Below are 6,000 nucleotides of genomic sequence, written 5' to 3'. Positions count from 1 at the left end.
CCATCTCTCCTCTTCTTCTCTTTCCCCCCCTCTTTCTTTTTCCTCTCTCCTCCTGTCCCCCCCTTTCACTCTTTCTCTCTCTCTCTGTCGAGCTACACATGTCGTTCCTGAGCTGCCAGTGATCCAGACTCCCTCTGCCCTCCGGACCTGTCTGACCCATCCTGGTGCCCCGCTTCTGGCTGAAGATCTCGTCACATGGATGCCCCGTGTGTCTCTTTGGGATGCGTCTGGTGTCTGGGAATGATTCTCTCTACCTAGAAAATGGTTCTGGCCTTGACTGGTGTTGGCAACTGTTTCTCTGGGGACTTGACAGTTCGATAGTTCATGACTGGAACTTCTTACAAGTCTACCTGGGTCTTCAATAACTACCTGGACTCCATATTAACATCAATTAACATCAGCTATTATAGCTGAACTGCCTCCCACCCTACACACTGTATAAATGCAGATCATTTACTGCTTTTTGTTTCACCCAAATGAGGATGGGTTCCCTGTTGAGTCTGGTTCCTCTCAAGGTTTCTTCCTCTTACCATCTCAGGGAGTTTTTCCTTGCCACTGTCGCCCTCGGCTTGCTCACCAGGGACAAACAGACCATTTTGATTCATACAAATTCACATTTCATACAAACCTAAATAATTCTTTTGACTATGTAAAGCTGCTTTGCGGCAATGAAAATTGCTAAAAGCGCTATACAAATAAAATTGAATTGAATTGAATTGAATTGAAGATAAGATAGGGGTGATGTGCTCATATCTTCTGGTTAGGTCGAGTAATACAAGCATAGTTACACAACCCTGATCAGAGGCCAATAGAATGTCATTTACTACTTTAACGAGCGCTGTCTCTGTGCTGTGATGAGGCCTAAATCCTGACTGATACAGTTCATGTATGCCATTTCTATGTAGATATAAGCATAGCTGCTCCGCTACTATCTTTTCCAGAATCTTAGAGATAAAGGGGAGGTTTGATATTGGTCTGTAACTGGACAGCTGACAGGGGTCGAGGTCAGGTTTCTTAATTATTGGTTTGATAACTGCTAATTTAAAAGATTTTGGAACATATCCAATGCTGAGTGAAGAATTAATTATTCTCAACAGGGGTTCTGTTATTGCTGGTACTATCTGTTTAAGAAAATGTGTTGGTACATTTACATTTAGGCATTCGGCAGACGCTCTTATCCAGAGCGACTTACAAAAAGTGCTTTAATGTTTACATCATTGGATACATACTTACTCTGGGTTAACTAGGTTAATAACTAAGTGCCATCAGTCCAACACAACAGGGAAGAGTTTTTTTTTTTTTTTTTTTTTTTGTAGTCCAAGTACTGGAGAAATAGATGCGTCTTAGGTGGTCGTTTAAAGATAGTCAAAGTCCCTGATGTACGGACATCTAGAGGAAGTTTATTCCACCACCTAGGTGCTAGAACAGAAAAGAGCCTGGATGAATGCCGCCCTCGATCCCTGAGAGATGGTGGAATGAGGCGAGCAGTGCTGGAGGATCTAATATACAGGATCTAATATACAGGTTGATGAATTTGAAGAAGAGATGAGTGAAATTAGTTCATTCTTTTCAAGGGGAGTAAAGTATTCTAGGTTCTAGGTGGTTAGTTTATCAATCAGTGTTTATTTATGATGATGATGATAATGTGTGTGTGTGTGTGTGTGTGTGTGCGTGCGTGCGTGCGTGCGTGTGTGTGTGTGTACTGTATGTGTGTGTGTGCGCCCTCAGCTTCATCAGTCAGGGTTGAGATGTAGAATCTAATGATCAGTCTTACACACTAATGGTCTCTAACTGTTTAAAGGTCAATGACGTGACGCCCCCTTTTTCTGTCCGGGTTAATTTTATTTTGCAGAAAAAACTAAAAAATACATAAAAATTTCTCATCTACTTGTTATACCTTCTTTACCTACTAAACCACTCTAACTTCTCCAAATTTTTAAGTTTTTCATCATTTTTCTGCTATCCGAAGTGCCAAAACATCATATGGGGCGACTGTCCGGCCTTGACTTTAGTTAGGACAACTGGTTTAAAAACACTTTAAATCAACTTAAATATATCTCTTTTCCTAGTTGGCATAATTTTAAACATGTTTTACACTCATTGACAAAACTATAAAGCATTTGCTCATATATTTCTATCATGATATACAAACGAATGTTGTCCGAATTATGTTGATTCTATCCATTTCATCCGGGGCGACCATCAACAAACCACAATTTTGGGACCTTTATTTTAAAAAACATCTCAAGGATGGGATACTGCATCAGCCAGACACAAGTGAAGACCCCCTGGAAACAACTGGATAGTAAATCAGTCTCTCTCATATAGTAAGAAAAAGCTGTTTTTTAACTGCTGTAATGTCGTAGGCACTTTTGGTCATCATGTGGGGCGACCACCCCAAAACTGTGAATTATAATTTTTTTCCACAAATCTATATTTTGATGATAAATTTCATAGTGCTTTGTCACTAGAAGAAGCTAGTTCAGGTTCTGAGGCTAACCGTTAGCCTGTTATACTTGAGTGAACTTGAAAACATCATATGTGGCGACCGAGTATCATGTGGGGCGACCACTGCTAAATGTTTTAAAGGATAGATATATGTCCTATATTTGTAGTTTTCATATTCTATACATCAATTATATACATAAAGTTAATTGTTTAAGTATAATTATTTGTATATTTTATCTTTTTTTTTCTAAATTCAGCCATTTTCCATTCCTTTTATAGGGATAAACATTTATTTTAACCGGATAATGAAGGAGACTCTGATATTATAGAATAAACTTGTGAAATAATGGGTTAAAATGAAAGGGCACTAAAGTTTATCTTTCTTCATCAGTTTATCTACTTACTGATATGAGTTCAACTAGTCTTAATGATACATAAAAATGTAAATTCTGAGATATATTACGGTCGCCCCAGATAGGCCTGTTGCGATAGTCGATAAATCGATTAATCGCACTATTAAAAAAATGACCTCGATAATTTTTCCGGCTGCAATAATTTCATTTGCATACTTGTTTGTTATCCGCGACTAAACGACTGAATGACAACTCTCGTTTCCTTAGCGTAGGAGAAGCGAACCCTCTTGTTAGTTGCAGTGTCTTTTGTGTGGGGAGGCGGCGCTTGTCAGTCACATGGACTTTGTGTGAGAAGGCGGGAGTGCTTGAGGCGACTGCAGAGAAGAGCAAAAGTTGTTGTGACATGGAATTGGTTTCAAAGCCAAACGCGACAGCTGCCGTGTGGGAGCACTTCGGATTCAAACCGAATGACCGTGGTGAACCACTTAATCTGAGCGAGCCGGTATGTCGCATTTGTTTCAAAACAGTATCGACTAAAACCGGTAACACAAAAAACATGCACATGCACCTTAAACACAATCATCTGTTGCAGTTTTTCCAGATGGGAAAAAAAAAAGCTACAACAGACGTCTTCGTCTTCCCGACAGTGCACCATAACTGGGGCATTTAGTCGACAAACAAAGTACAAACAGGACAGTGCAAAATGGTGTGCACTCACCGACAGTTTAGTTCGCTTGATTGCTAAAGAGATGCTGCCCTTTAGTGTCGTCGAAAAGCCGGCTAATCTCCCCCAACACAGTCTAATACTGGTGAGTGGTGTTTAATTCACAGATAAAATATTTATATAATATGCTCATTTCGGTTCATTTTCCCGACCGACAACCGCCGCTTGTTATCCGATTTTTATCCGTTAATATTATAAGATTATAGTATTAAATTGTCATTAAGTAAAAAATTTAATTGACACGTGTCTGTGATCCGTTAAAAATAAAAATCACGGGTTTATTTTAACGAGCAAACGAAACATGCAGAACAGATCAACAACAGAAGTTACAGAACCTGGATTCATATAAAATTTATACACCTGCAGCATTTCTGATAGTGACAACAGAAAAAAACAATAAAATAATATAAATAAAAACATAAGACAGGCCTACAATAAATATATTTAATTAACTTAAATAATTAACAAATATATATAATATATATATATTACCATTTTTCAAAAGTTTTTTTGCATATGGCTTGAGGCTTTTTTTTTGTTTGTTTACAAAGGTCCTAACAGGCAGTTTTGCCTGTTATGGAATGCATGTTGAGCCTTGCATATGGAATGCATTTTTTAAAGTGCAATTTTTTTTTACGTGCATTTTGTTTTATGTGCATTATTATGCCATTATTATTATTCTAAATGAAAATGGTCTCAGATCGACAATATTATCGTTTATCGCGATAATTTCTTGGACAATTTATCGTCCAGCAAAATTTGTTATCGTGACAGGCCTAGCCCCAGATGACTTTTTTAAGGCTATGTTTTATTAACTTAAGTGTAAAAAGACTAAAATGACAATTTTTTTACTTTTCTTTATAAAGGCATGTGTACACTACATTCCAAATGTTTAGAAAATGGGCAAACATATCCATATTTTTTGTATTTTAAAATTGGCCTGTTAAAAAGTCTTATCCGTCAATGACCCTTAATCATCTCAATCATCAATCATCTCTAAACTATAGAAGATCTATAGTTTCTGCAAATTTCTCTTAGTTCTGTTCCTGATTTCTGCAGAAGCGTCTCCACTCGACTCACTTTGCTCATCAGTGTTTCTCCTGTACTCCACCCAAAGCATTTACATGAAGGAAGAAGAACAGAGAGAGATCACTATAGATTACTTACTCACTCGTCGTTTATACGGCCTTATCCTGTATTCAAAATCAATATGCTTTGCATGTGGTGAGTAAATACAGAGTGTACTGTGGCGTGAGGGTCAACACTGTAATAAAACACTGTGTAAAAGAGATGTGTGTGTCTCTAAATCTTTAAACCTGTTTCACTCTACCTGTCTGTCTCTCTAAATGCGTCTCTCTCTAAACCTGTCTGTCTACTGTGATGGCAGGCCGACACTTGAGACCAAGGAACCCTTCAGCACCACAGCCAGGAAGTCTCACTAGAAAGAGACAACACCAGGCTTCATCCGCCTCCTCTGGTTCATCGTCCTCAGCCTCCGTCAGCAGTGACCATCCCCACGTCCAGGACGTCTGTTCTTCCCCTCACTTTTGTTTTAAAGAAAACAGCACTTCTATTCCTCCACCTACATCTCCCTGTGTTCGGTTCGCACTGCTCAGTGCTCTACTGTCTGTCTCACTCTAAACATGTTTGTATATCTGTAAATGTGTCTGCTTTACGCTTTCATGCTCTAAACCTGTTAGTTACTTCCTACATGTCTCTTTCTAAACCTGTCTCACTTTAAACCTGTCTGTCTCACTTTAAACCTGTCCCAGCCAAACTCACTGTTTCATTCTACATATGTCTTACTGATTCACCTGTCTGTCTCTCTGTGTGTTTTTCTTCTTGTGTTATTTTCTGTCTTTTGAGATTTGAAATAAAAAAATAAATATTACGGTTTTCAACCATCTTATAAAATGCATAATCGTCCCTGTTCTGTATGGAGCCCATGATGGACCTGGGAATTCTATGGGAGATAATAATTACAGATCAGGATACTAAGACGCGGTGATGTGAATGAGATGCCGTCAGTCAGTGAAGGTCAGAACGATGATAACGTTTGTGTGATTTGTTGTCTATCCCTCGTTTGCACATTGCATGTTTTCATGTCCCCATGTGGGGTAATTAACATGGTTAATGCGCTGACTCTATTGTGTGAGTAAGACAGAGGACTCACTGAAGCTCTCTCACTCAGGAGGACGAGATGGGGAGGGAGGGGGCGAGTGGACATTAGGGGGAGCAGGAACAAAGCATATGTCTAACTTTATACAGCACTGTAGTTAATAACATCACTCACAGTACAAGTAAAGCACAGATCATTTATAACACTGTGTATATACACTGTACTGTACAGACCCACAGAAAGGTCTTCTTCTTCTGTTTAGGGGTCAAATCATAAAGGAATGATTAAGTAATTTGAAAAATGATTTAGTCCTGATTAATTAGGAGTGTGTGATGTCCTGAAAAAAAAAGCATATA

This window comes from Clarias gariepinus, chromosome 18, assembly GCF_024256425.1.
Source record: "Clarias gariepinus isolate MV-2021 ecotype Netherlands chromosome 18, CGAR_prim_01v2, whole genome shotgun sequence".
Taxonomy (NCBI): Eukaryota; Metazoa; Chordata; class Actinopteri; order Siluriformes; family Clariidae; genus Clarias; species Clarias gariepinus.
This window is presented reverse-complemented; position numbering follows the sequence as displayed.